The sequence below is a fragment of the Bison bison genome, unplaced genomic scaffold, assembly GCF_000754665.1.
Source record: "Bison bison bison isolate TAMUID 2011002044 unplaced genomic scaffold, Bison_UMD1.0 scf7180017864157, whole genome shotgun sequence".
NCBI lineage: Eukaryota > Metazoa > Chordata > Mammalia > Artiodactyla > Bovidae > Bison > Bison bison.
In genome coordinates this window covers 341,291-355,437 of record NW_011494729.1, presented here as the reverse complement: position 1 = coordinate 355,437, position 14,147 = coordinate 341,291, and the positions used below count along the sequence as shown (strand labels likewise).

General features: G+C 43.5%; 1 protein-coding gene and 1 pseudogene across 1 annotated transcript in view; one reads left to right on the top strand and one right to left on the bottom strand.

Moving 5' to 3' along the window:
* The window catches only part of LOC104989477, a 12,323-nt pseudogene extending 1,875 nt beyond the window's left edge, over nt 1–10,448 (top strand).
* DISC1 (disrupted in schizophrenia 1) overlaps nt 1–14,147 on the bottom strand; it is a 424,314-nt gene that overhangs the window by 356,759 nt on the left and 53,408 nt on the right.

The window sequence follows — 14,147 nt, the reverse complement described above, 5'->3', positions numbered from 1 at the left end:
GTTTCCAACAGTCCGCTGCTGCTTCAGACTCAGTTTTGTGCTGTTGGTTTTTTTTTTTTTTTTTTCTCTTCTTATCTTCTTAATAGGGTAGAAGACAGCAGAGAGAAAATAAATGGGTGACTATAAAAGCACAGAAGTCCATGGAAATTCCCAAATTATCAGAAAGATATCAGACGTCTGTAAGCAATTTCTGACAAATGTAAAAAACTCCTGAAGACTTTAATTGATCCATATTTTCCCCTAGAGGTGCAGAAATCCTTGCCATGTGCATGCCTCTCCAGACACTGCTTTGAAAACTTTCTCATGTTCCTTAAGGGAACTATTAAGGGAAAGAATGACATTTCACACTTTTTCGGAACACTCAGAATCAAGGGTTTTGTCCCTCTCTCTCTTCATTTACCTTTTCAGTCTTTGGGTTATTTTTCTCAACTTCCATCAATATCCAAAGGCTGATTCCTTTTTAAAAAACATGTTTAATAGCAAAAACAAACTAGATGAGTCTGTTTTTCTCTAGAATGGGTTTTAAAACTTGAGTTAACTCTCACTAAGGGAATAGAGCTTCCTCTGTACACAGGCTATTTTGAAACAAATGAGGCAATCCTGGGCAATAAATTGGCTTTAATTCACTTATTAACTGAAGGAACGTGAAAATGAGATCAGACAATTGCTGAGGTGTTCTTTAAGAAATCTGGAAGAACAGGAGACACTCCAACAGACTGGAAACACAAAAGCACCCTCTCGGGTTCTAAAAAGGGAAATAGATCCTTCCTGCAAATTGCAGCCTGCTGCTGCTAAGCTGCTGCTAAGTCGCTTCAGTCGTGTCCGACTCTGTGCGACCCCAGAGATGGCAGCCCACCAGGCTCCCCCATCCCTGGGATTCTCCAGGCAAGAACACTGGAGTGGGTTGCCATTTCCTTCTCCAATGCATGAAAGTGAAAAGTGAAAGTGAAGTCGCTCAGTCGTGTCCGACTCTTAGCGACCCCATGGACTGCAGCCTACCAGACTCCTCCATCCATGGGATTTTCCAGGCAAGAGTACTGGAGTGAAGTGCCATTGCCTTCTCCCAAACTGAAGCCTAGCAACTGCAAATCAACACACAGGACACAGACACCAGATGAGCTGCCAAAGGTTAATCACAGGGATGTTATATGAACACTTACAAATGGAGGACACTTACATAGTGTATTCAAAGTAAGTTGGGTCTGGACTTCCCCGGTGGTCCAGTGGTTAAGAATCCACCTTACAGTGCAGGGGACATGGGTTCCATCCCTGGTCAGGGAACTAAGATCCCACATGCCGGGGAACAACTAAGCCCACGAGTCACAACTAGAGAGCCTGCATCGCAACAAAAGATCCCACGTGCCACAGCTAAGACTTGATGCAGCCAAATAAATAAATGCTTTATTAAAAAAGTGAATCGTGTCCAACTAACTTTATTTAAGCAAGAACTAATAAAAAGAAAAAGACAGTAGAGAGAGATCAGTCAAGATAGCAGAGTAGAAGGACCCTGAGTTCACCTCCTCTCATGGGCACACCAAATCACAACTGTGTTTATGGGACAGTCAGCAATGAAAAATACCTCCCACAGCTAAAAGACATAAAGGAGGAAATACCACAAGACAGCTAAGGAGGGATGGACTTGTGACATAGTCAAGTCCCTCCTCCCATCCTGAGTGGGCAACACACAAGCTGGAGAAGGTTGTGATCAGAACTGCAGAGGTTCTCCCAAAGGAGGGAGGGGTCTGAGCCCCACATCAGGCTCCCTAGTCCGAGGGTCCTGCCTGGGAAGATGAGCCCCCAGAGCATTTGGCTTTGAAAGACCAGCAGGGCATACTTTCAGGAGTCTCAGAGGCCTGGGGAAATAGAGACTCCGCTTTTAAAGGGTCCACACAAAATCTCACATGTTCTGGGTCCTGAGGCAGAAGCAGTGATTTCACGGGAGCCTGGGTTAGACCTACCTGCTGATCCTCAGAGAGTCTCCTAAAGAGGCAGGAGGCAACTGCAGCTCACCCTGGGGACACAGACACTGGTGGCAGGGCCAGGACCCAGATCCACCTACCAGTGGGCAGGCACCAGTCCCTGGGGCCCAGCCTAGCCCTCCAAGGAGCCTGCTCTAGTCTCCAGACCAGTCTAACCCACCAGGGGACAGACACCAGACACAAGAAAACCACAGTCTCAGGGCCTGTGGAACCAACCTGCCCACTGGGACAGACTGGGCTCTGGCCCCACCCACTACCAGGACACCCCAGATCCTGTACCAAACTATGTCTAGTAACTGACCCACACACACCAACAATCCAACACCACTTCAGTGAGTCCTGGGCCCTACAACCAGACTCAAGACAAGCTCTGCCCACCAGTAGACCCAGCACTAACCCCAGGTCCTGGCTTCACCCACCAACGAAGTGGAATTGCCCCAGAGTCTCCTACACCATGACTCCACCCATCAGTGAGCCAGCAGTGGCCCTGGGGCCCTCCTGGGTTTGGCAGTCAGTCACCCCATGACCTGGCCCCTGCCAACAAGTGGCTTGAAACCTTCATACAAGGCAGATCCTGGCAACCAATCAAACTGGGAGCCAATCAAGCCTACCAGACTACCCACATAGTCAGCCCCCGACAACAGATGGACCCAAGCTGCCCTCATAGAAGGAACCCCTAGAGCATACTGCTTGGGTAACAAGAGGGCAGTGCGCTGCTGGGACACAGAGCATCTCCTACAGCAGGCCACTTCTCCAAGGTTGGAAAACACAACCACCAAATACATAAAAATAAAAACAGCAAGTTAGGGGAAAAGGTGAAAGAGGAACATGTTCCATAAAGGAGAGAAGCCCAGAAGAAGAATGAAGTGAAGTGGAGATAGGCAGTCTCCCAAGTAAAGGGTTCAAGGTAATGATCCTGAGTGCATGCCAGGTCACTTCACTCGTGTGCAACTCTGTGCAACCCTATGGACTGAGGCCTTCCAGGCTCCTCTGTCCATACCTTCCAGGCAACAGTACTGGAGTGGGTTGCCATGCCTCTTCCAAGAATAATCATACAGATGATCAAAGAACTTGGGAGAAGAATGGATGCACAGAACAAGAAGTTAGAAGTTTTTAAAAGAGTCAGAAAATACAAAGAACAACCAAAGAGAGGTGAAGAATACAATAACAGAAATGAAAAGTAAACTAGAAAGAATCAACAGTATACTAAAAGATACAGAAAAATGGATCCGTGGTCTGGAAGGCAAGAGTAGTGGAAATTACTGAAGCTGAACAGAAAAAAGAAAGAAAGGAAATAAGGACAGTTTAAGAGACCTCTGGGACAACATCAAGCATACCAACATTCACATTATAGACGTCTCAGAAGGAGGAAAGAGAGAGAGGACCTGAGAAAATATCTGAAGACATTATAGCTGAAATACTCCCTAACATGGGAAAGGAAAAAGTCACCCAGGTCCACAAAGCACAGAGTCTTCTATTCAGGATGAGGTCAAAGAAAAAACATACCAAAACACACTGTAATTTAAATGGCAAAAATTAAAGAGAGAATATTTAAAAGCTGCAATGGAAAAGCAACAAATAATATACAAGGAAACTCCCATAAAGCTATTAGCTTATTTTTCAGCAGAATCTCTACAGACAAAAAGGGAATGGCACGATATATTTAAAGTAATAAAAGGGGAAAATCTATAACCAAGAATACTCTGCCCACAAGGTTCCAATTCAGAGTTGATGGAGAAATCAAAATCTTTACAGATGAACAAAAGCTAAAAGAGTTCAGCACCACCAAACCAGCTTTACAAAAAATGCTAAAGGAACCTCTTTAAAGTTAAAAAGAAAAAGCTAAAACCAGAAACATGAACATTACAAAAGAGAAGGCTCATCAGTAAAGGCAAATATAGAGTAAAGGTACAAAACTATCCATACACAAAGCTAGTAGGAAGGTTAAAGGACAAAAGTAGTAAAATCATCCGTATCCACAATAAGCAGTTAAGGGATACAAAAAACAATTTGATGTAAAACATGATATTAAAAACAGTCGTTGTGATGGGAGGAGAGTACAAATGCAGGGTTATGAAAAAAGAATTTGAAATTAACAGATTTTATGTTAAAGAATGAAATGAGAACACTCTCTAACACCATATACAAAAATAAACTCAAAATGGATTAAAGACCTACATGTAAGACCAAAACCATAAAACTCCTAGAAGAAAACATAGGCAGAACACTCTTTGACATAAATCGTAGCAATATTTTGGGGGATCTGTCCCCTAAAGCAAAGGAAATAAAACCAAAAATAAACAAAAGGGACCTAATTAAACTTAAAAGCTTCTGCACAGCAAAGGAAACCATCAATGATATGAAAAGACAACTACTGAATGGGAGAAGATATTTGCAAATGATATGACTGGTAAGAAGTTAATATCCAAAATATATAAATAGCTCATGTAACTCAACATCAAAAAAAAATAAACAACCAAATATAAAAAATGGGCATAAGGTCTGAATAGATATTTTTTCCCAAAGAAGATATACAGATGGTCAACAGACACATGGGAAGATGCTTAGCATTGTTAATCATCAGAGAAATGCTAATTAAAACCACAAGGAGATATCACCTTACACCTATTAGAATGGCTATCATCAAAATGAACACAAATAACAAATGTTGGTGAAGATGTGTAGAAAAAGGAACTCTCAAGCACTGTTGGTGGCAATGTAAATTGCTGCAGTCACTATGAAAAACAGTTTACAGATTCCTCAAAACACTAAAAATAGAACTACCATCAGTTCAGTTCAGTTCAGTTCAGTCGCTCAGTCGTTCGTGTCTGACTCTTTGCGACCCCATGAATCGCAGAACTACCATATGACCCAGCAATTCCCCTGTTGGGTATCTATCTGAAAAAAACAAAAGCACTAATTAAAAAAAGAGCACCCCAATGCTCATAGCATTGTTTACAAATTTCCAAGATGTGAAAGCAAGCTAAGTGTCCATCAACAGGCTAATGAATAAAGAAGAAGTGCTACATATATACAACAGAATCCTATTCAGCCATTAAAAAAAAAAAGAATGAAATAATGCCATTTACAACAATTGCAATGCCATTTGGATGTGGAGGGTCCACACTAGTGGTTACCAGTAGGGAGAGGGAGGAGGTAGAGGCAAGATAGGGGTAAGGGATTAAGAGGTATAAACTACTATGTATAAAATAAATAAGCTACAAAGATACATACAACACAGGAAATACAACCAATCATTTATAATAACTTTAAATGGAGTGTCCATATAGTCAAAGTTATGTTTTTCCCAGTAGTCATGTGTGGATGTGAGAGTCAGACCATAAAGAAAGCTGAGCAGTGAAGAATTGATGCTTTTGAACTGTGGTGTTGGAGAAGACTCTTGAGAGTCCCTTGGACTTTAGGGAGATCAAACCAGTCAATCCTAAAGGAAATCAGTCCTGAATATTCATTGGAAGGACTGATGCTGAAGCTGAAACTCCAATACTCTGGCCACCTGATGCGAGGAACTGACTCACTGGAAAAGACCCTGATGCTGGAAAAGATTGAAGGCAGGAGGAGAAGGGGACGACAGAGGATGAGATGGTTGGTGACACCACTTACTCAATGGACGTGAGTTTGAGTAAACCCCAGAAGATGGTGAAGGAGTGGGAAGCCTGGCGTGCTGCAGTCCATGAGGTTGCAAAGAGTCAGACACGACTGTGACTGAGCAACAACAACAAGTCAAGTACAGTAAATCAGGGGAAAGGTGGTAGACATATATCTCTGGATTTCATCCAAAAGATCTGAAAAAGACTCCCCCAGTTTCCCTGTTTACAAGTAGAGCCCGGAAGTAGGACCAGTAGGACAGGCAAGTGGGTTCACAGCTGGTGAGTGACAGGTCCAGGCAAAAGGGCCCCGAGTCTTGGATGGGCGGCTGGCTAGCGGGAGGGTCCCAGCTCCCTGATGCAGGACTATATCCTTTGCCCTATCCTCTCCAACATGATGGATTAGAGTTAATTAAGACAGGAAAAGGTTTCAAAAGGGAGGAGACTCGTATAACTGCTATATGCTATGAGAAAGAAAAATAATTCAACTAAATAATGGGAGGGGAAGGGAGAGGACTATAATATACCTGCCACACTCACAATTACCAGTGTAACCAAGAAGGACCCTATGGAGCCCTCCCAGGGACAGACCCCCTCCTGCCCCGTACCATTTATCCTCTGCTGTAGTTTCTCTTTGCAGTACCCAGATAACAGTATCTCGTGCATATTTTCTGTGTTTTTTTAGATACTAAAACCACCACCAAATGGAAGAAATTGCTACTTGATGATCATGAGCACATAGCCCCCAGACCTTCTGGCACCAAATGAGTGACCACCATCAACCAATCAGATAATTGAACAGGAGCTGATCACATACCCTGAAACACCCCTCTCTCACCTGGCCTTAAAAATGCTTTGGGGAGTTCAGGATTTTAGAGCACAAGCCACCCATCCTCCTTGTATTGGCGCCTTACAATAAACACTGTACTTTCCTCCACCACAACCCAGTGTCAGTAGATCAGCTTTATGGAGTGTCAGTGAGTAAACCCAAGTTTGGTTCAGTAACACCAGGACAAGAGAAATCCAGCTTATGGGGAAAAGATGTCACCCAGGGCAGCAATGGGACAAAGAAGGACCCTTCAGGTTGGAAGACAAGACAAGGACAGGGTAAACCCTCCACCAGGAAGCCTCTGAAGGGTGCACAGCAATGGTGCACATGGGCCTCTAACATTCCCCATCATGTCAGCATCCATAAGGATGCAGGCGATGCCACATAGGTGCTTCTAGGAATGCTCAGCCACCCCAAGAGACCTGTTAGCTAGGGAAACTTTGACAGGAAATGTGTATGAAGTTTATATAGACGTATATAGGGAAGATCCCTTGGAGAAGGGCATGGCAACCCACTCCAGTATTCTTGCCTGGAGAATCCCATGGACAGAGAGGCCTGGCTGGCTATAAAGTCCATAGCGTCACAAAGAGTCAGACAGGACTAAAGTGACTGAGCACGCATGCACGCATACACATATACACATATATATAATTATAAAACAAACAATTTTCTTGGAGTCAAATATCAACCTGCAACTGTTTTCACATGAAATCTTCCTTCACGCCTAGATTCCTATCTCAGAATGCACACTCACAACCAGAGAGGCCCCAGAGCAAGGCAGCTCTGAGAAGTGTGCTAGGGTAGGGTTGGGGGCACAGTCAGGGAGAGGAGTCCCAAAGCCCAGTGTTCAGCCCCAGGGAAAACAGATGTGCTGTTTTTTCAAAACACCGACACAGTGTCACACTGTGTGGTTAGGAGGAGCCTAGCTCGAGAGCAGGACACACAGAGGATGTGTGTGAAACCATGCAAAGGCCACACAAGCTGTGTGCAGAGCACAGAGGGTCTCTGCTTTTCATTATCAATAACATATTTCAAAAGAGATGTTCTTTGCATACACTTACAATTGGAACTCTCTAATAAGCTTTGGTTTAAATCCACCAATCCACAGATTATGTTTGTGGGCACATTTTCAATTATACAACTAATCCTGGGAGAGGGCCAGACAGCATTGAAATCAGGGGCTAGTCTGGATGGGGGTGGGGTAGAAACAAAGGGTCATCAGGAATACCACACAAACCCTCACTCCGTGTAGGAGGTGAATTTCAAGGTTATTTTTGTCAGGCTTTGTCATTATATTGGCTATGCGTGCGTGCTCAGCCGCTTCAGTAGTGTCCGACTCTTTGAGATCCTATGGATGGTAGCCCACCAGGCTACTTCTGTGCATGGAATTTTCCAGGCAAGAATACTGGAGTGGGTTGCCATGCCCTCCTCCAGGGGATCTTCTCAACTCAGGGATCGAACCAGCATCTCCTGCATTACAGGCAGATTCTATACCACTGAGCCACTGGGGAAGCCTTATACTGGCTGCTCAGTTCAGTTCAGTCGCTCAGTCGTGTCTGACTCTTTGCAACCCCATGAACCACAGCACGCCAAGCCTCCCTGTCCATCACCAACTCCTGCAGTTCACCCAAACTCATGTCCATTGAGTCGGTGATGCCATTTAACCATCTCAACCTCTGTCGTCCCCTTCTCCTCCTGCCTTCAATCTTTCCCAACATCAGGGTCTTTTCAAATGAGTCAGCTCTTCACATCAGGTGGGCAAAATATTGGAGTTTCAGCTTCAACATCAGTCCTTCCAGTGAACACCCAGGACTAATCTCCTTTAGGATGGACTGGTTGGATCTCCTTGCAGTCCAAGTGACTCTAAAGAGTCTTCTCCAACACCACAGTTCAAAAGCATCAATTCTTGTGCGCTCAGCTTTCTTTATAGTCCAACTCTTACATCCATACATGACTACTGGGAAAACCATAGCCTTGACTAGACAGACCTTTGTTGGCAAAGTAATGTCTCTGCTTTTTAATATGCTGTCTAGGTTGGTCGTAACTTTCCTGCCAAGGAGTAAGCGTCTTTTAATTTCATGGCTGTAATCACCATCTGCAGTGATTTTGGAGCCCAGAAAAATAGTCAGCCACTGTTTCCCCATCTATTTGCCAAGAAGTGATGGGACCGGATGCCATGATCTTAGTTTTCTGAATGTTGAGCTTTAAGCCAACTTTTTCACTCTCCTCTTTTCTCTTTCAGCAAGAGGCTCTTTAGTTTTTCACTTTCTGCCATAAGAGTGGTGTCATCTGCATATCTGAGGTTATTGATATTCCTTATATTGGCTGTAAGTTTATTTAAATATTTCCTTAAGCAGAACCACATACACATGGCCACAAAAGTGTAAAAGCTATTTTTTTTCATAACATCCTTCTGTGCTCAGCATAGCACTGGGTGCTTTATGCACCCACGGGCTCAAATAAGCCACAAAGAGTGGTTCTGACAGTGTCCCAGGTCTGAAATTGCATACCTGGGTCAGAGCCAACCTGATGATGGAACATAAAGAAAAACCATTTTCCCGTGCACTTAGGTTTCTGTTTAAATGAGAGCCCACCAGGCTCCGCTATCCATGGGATTCTCCAGGCAAGAATACTGGAGTGGGTTTCCATTTCCTACTCCAGGGGATCTTCCCCACCCAGGGATCAAACCCAGGCCTCTTATACCTTCTGCATGGCAGGTGGGTTCTTTACCACTAGTGCCACCTGGGAAACCTTTAAATGAAAAAGGACGAGAAAACACATTTAAGCTGTAAAGTGTTATAGAAATGAAAACTTTTCCTAATGCTATTTTCTAAGATTGATAGCCCAGTTTTATCCCAGTAGCTTATGAATCAAACACTGTTATCGCAACAGTCTGGTTACTTCCCACGATACTGCATCCCCACTACCACCTTCCGCTCCATATCATCAAGCGTTATGGTACACCCAACAGATGTGATCTCAAAAGCAACTCAGAATGCAAGACATGAAAATAACACCAAAAACCAGCTTGACTTCCCCTCCCAACCCTGGTTGCTTGAAGATCAGCAGCCATCGTGAACGACACAGTTAACTACCTGGACCAGGAAGTCTGTGACCAATCAACTATTTCAGAAGAAACAAATAATCATCAGTGCCCTTCACCCCGGGAAGGCAACAGGACCTAAGACAGAAATTTGGGAAAGACTAGCCAAAATGTACAAGATAACACCAGATGTATCTTTGTATTTAGATTCAGAACCCATTTTGGTGGGGGCAAGGCAACTGGCTTTGGCGTGATTTACGATTCCTTTATGATCACACAAAAAAGAATGAGCCCAAACACAGGCTTGCAAGACATGAACTGTATGCAAAAAAAAACATCTCAAGGAAATAGTGAAAGGGATGGAAGAACAGAATGAAGAAAGTCAGGGGGAGTGCAAAGGTCATTGTCGATGCTGGCAAAAAGAAGAAGCAAAGATTCTGCAGTGACTGTATCTGTGGTGATTGTGCAGATTTTTCATGAGAGGATTAATAAACTTAGACCTTTTACAAAAAAAAAAAAAAGCTTGATGAACTTGACATCATTGTATGTGCACTTACTCCTTCAACATTCACTGAGCCAAGAGCCAAGCACATTCTAACCTCTGCATGTTTATATCATTTTATCCTCACCAAAACCTAAAAAGGTCAGGATTATTATCACCCCATTTCAAAAATAAGATCACGAGGCTTATGGAAGAGAAGAAATTTGTCCAAAGTTACACTGCTACTTAATGCTGGAGCCAGGACTGGGAAGCCTGACCTCCACTCAACCTCAACCCTGTCCTGCAGGTAACAGACCCTGACGCTGGAATGAGAGTCTGGGGTACAAACAGATCTCTTAGAGCTGAGACTGGATCTCAAGGAGTACATAAGGCCTGTATGACATTTGTTAACACTCAGATGCAATTCCCAAAGCAGAAATGCTCAGTGATACTCACTGATTACATGTAAAATTTTCCAGAACAAGGAGATTGCTAACATCACTAAGTTGGACCATAATGAAGGCTGAGTGCTGAAGAATTGATGCTTTTGAACTGTAGTGTTGGAGAAGACTCTTGGGAGTCCCTTGGACTGCAAGGAGATCAAACCAGTCAATCCTAAAGGAAATCAGTCCTGGCTATTCATTGGAAGGACTGATGCTGAAACTCCAATACTTGGAGGTCCCAAATTTCTGTCTTAGGTCCTGTTGCCTTCCCGGGGTGAAGGGCACTGATGATTGTTTGTTTCTTCTGAAATAGTTGATTGGTCACAGACTTCCTGGTCCAGGTATTTACTGTGTCGTTCACGATGGCTGCTGATCTTCAACCAATACTTGAAGGGATGACTCATTGGAAAAGACTCTGAAGCTGGGAAAGATTGAAGGCAAAAGGAAAAGAGGGCAACATAGGGTGACCTGGGTTAGATAGCATCACCAACTCAACAGACATGAATTTGAGCAAACTCTGGGAGGTAATGAAGGACAGGTATGACTGGCATGCGACAGTCCATGGGGTTGCAGAGTCAGACACGGCTTAGTGACTGAACAACAACAGCTCTAAGAAAAACAGCACCCAGCAATAATGTCCAAATGTAACTACCCTGAAGGATTTATAAACTCCTTCATACAAAAGTTTCCAAGCTGAAAATATGCCAGAGTCAGTTTAGCTTCAAGCAGAGGCTCTCAAGGAAAAGTCCTCCCCAGGGAACATCGGGAGTCACCTGACAGCCACCCAAAAAGTATCAGTTACACAAAAGCAAAGGGGTGCCCAGGTGAAGCTGAAGTTAGAAACTGCCCCAAAAGGAGGCTCAGAGATGGGAGGGAGAGTGAGGCTCTAAAGCTGTGAGTTATTTAATTTGTTATAGTTGGAATATATTCAAGTCCATGTTACTCTCTCTCATTCTGTTATCTTTCTTGAACGGGAATGGAAGGGACAGAATAAAGTTGTCAAGCCAGAAGCAGGTACCTGATCCTGCAGTCAGTCCCCCAGAGAATCTCGCTCATGAGTCACCTTCACTCATGGCTTGAAGGAGGAAAGAGAACAAGCACTTTTACTCCAAAGCAGCTAGAGTTGAGTTGAGTGTGGTCCATGGATTACTTGCATCTAGTCACCCAGAAGCCCTGTGAAAATGCAGGAAATGTTCGGGGGACAGGGGGCTTTCCCTAGTCCTCACCAACTAGAATACCTACGGCAGGAAATCTAGCAATATGTGCTTTTCACAAGTGCCCAATCACTTAATTAGCATAATAACCCCAATGCAGCATCTACAAGAACTTCAGAGATTGAAGGGAGGCTTTCCAAGAGGCAGAAATTTTCAAAGGGCAAAAATAAACAGACAGGAAATAACAGGAAAAGTACAAAGGGGTCATGAAGCAATAAGAAAAATGTCAGAAGACTAGAAGGCTAGAAGGAGTTATTCCTTCTGTAAATATGCTAAAAGCAGGGGCGAGCGGAAAGTGTGCTTCAGATCAACCAACCAACCAGCCAACACACAAACCAGGATAAGAAAGTCATGCTACCAGGGACAAGCCCGCTAGTTACGGCACGAGGGAAACAGATAAGCGAGAAGACAGGACAGAATCACACAGCTCCAAGTTTCAACCTCATTTCTACTAAAAATGATCTTCAGACTGGAAAGAATGGTGGTAGCATTATTTAGGAGGAACTGAAGCTCAAGAGAGGCAAAATGATAGAGAACACCCAGCCACTTCAAATGAGTTCATGTCCTCAAATGAGGTCAGATAAACTATTATCCACACTGCTGTTGCTACTGCTAAGTCACCTCAGTCGTGTCCGACTCTGTGCGACCCCATAGACGGCAGCCCACCAGGCTCCCCCGTCCCTGGGATTCTCCAGGCAAGAACACTGGAGTGGGTTGCCATTTCCTTCTCCAATGCATGAAAGTGAAAATTGAAAGTCAAGTTGCTCAGTCATGTCTGACTCCTAGCGACCCCATGGACTGCAGCCTACCAGGCTCCTCCGTCCATGGGAGTTGCCAGGCAAGAGTACTGGAGTGGGGTGCCAGGGCCTTCTCCGATTATCCACACTAAAGGAATTCAATTCTAAAGCAAATCAACTCTGAATACTTGTTGGGAGAACTGATGCTGAAGTTGAAGCTCCAATACTTTGGCCACCTAATGCAAAGAGCTGACTCATTGGAAAAGAGCCTGATGCTGGGAAAGATTGAAGGCAAAAGGAGAAGTGGGTGGCAGAGGATGAGATAGATAGTGACACCAACTCAATGGACATGAATCTGAGCAAACCTCAAGCGATAGTGAAGGACAGGGGAGCCTGGCATGCTGCAGTCCAAGGCATCACAAAGAGCTGGACATGACTGAACGACTGAACACATATGCACCCACCTACCATGGACCAAGATTGGCAAGTGTTCTGGTTCCAAGAAGAAAAAAAGGAGAATCTAAGAGTTATAGGTTGAACACAATATAGTAAAACCAATTATACTTCAATTAAAAATAGATTTAAAAATAAAAAGGTAAAAAGTTATAGGTTGGTTAGCCAGATATCTACACTAGATACAATTCTAAATGAATGCTTACACAAACATTTATGAACAAACAAATCCAGAAAGAGAATGAAATAAAAGCAAGTTAACTGAACCTCTGTGAAGTCCACTGAAATATACAAACAGTGAGAAGTTGGGGAGAAAACTATTGGCAATGTATGATCATGTGCCATATCCATTTAATAGGCCCTTATAAGGTGCCTATTTGTTATTTATGCCAGGCATTGTTATCTACATTTTACAAACATTAATTCATTTGATTCTTATAACAGCCCTATTCCAGCCTCTTTTCACAGATGAGGAAAACTAAGTAATTTGCCCAGCCTCACAAAGCTGGTAGCTGGCAAAGTAGAAGTTAAAACACAAGCAGAGTGCTCCAGAGACATGCTGCTTCTCAAAGCTCTGAGGAATATTCTCTAAACACTTTGAAATGTGGATGAAATTAATAGCAGACCCCAAATCAATACTTTCCTCTTCAGTTCTTGAGAAGGAAAGAAGTGTTTTTTCCTGAGCTGCTGCATTCAGAAGAATGAAGAGGGCAGGCAGGAGATGAGAAGAAGGCAGCTGGAGGCCAGTTGTTAATTTGAGAAACAGTAGTAACATTACAATTTTTAGAAAACAATACCCAGGATTTACCCTAGGCCAGTGGATGCCTGCCTGGGTGTTCTCTTCAGTTCAATTATAAAATGAAGTCATCTTGAGGTAGGAGGTAGACACGTTGCTAAAATCTTGCTTCTCTGTCTACCAATGCCGAATAGAAATACGGAGACAGAGTTTGAAGGAAATAGAAAAAAAGAGTAGCTTTACTCTTCTTGGCAGGCAAAAGGGAAACACAGTAGGCTAGTGACTCAAGAACTGTGCCCTGCTTCTATCAGGAATAAGAAGAGGTTTTCTATCTTCATGAAGGTCCTACACTTTTATTCTTTTGCAAAGTTTCAAAATGGCCACAGCTAGCATCAGGCAACTCAGCAACCTGGTCTGATGTCCCTGAAGTTATCGGCCCATGACCTTTGTGAAACGCAGAAAGCTACAAGAGAGTGTAAGAGGAGAAGAAATGCCAAGTACAGGTTACAACTCATATGAAGTCAGCTTTGTTTCCCTTTGTGAAGGACAAGGCTAGCTACAAGTGTTTATTAGTGTAACAGCTAAGGAATAACCAAGATTGCTTAACTCTTTCAGAACTGTTTGCCT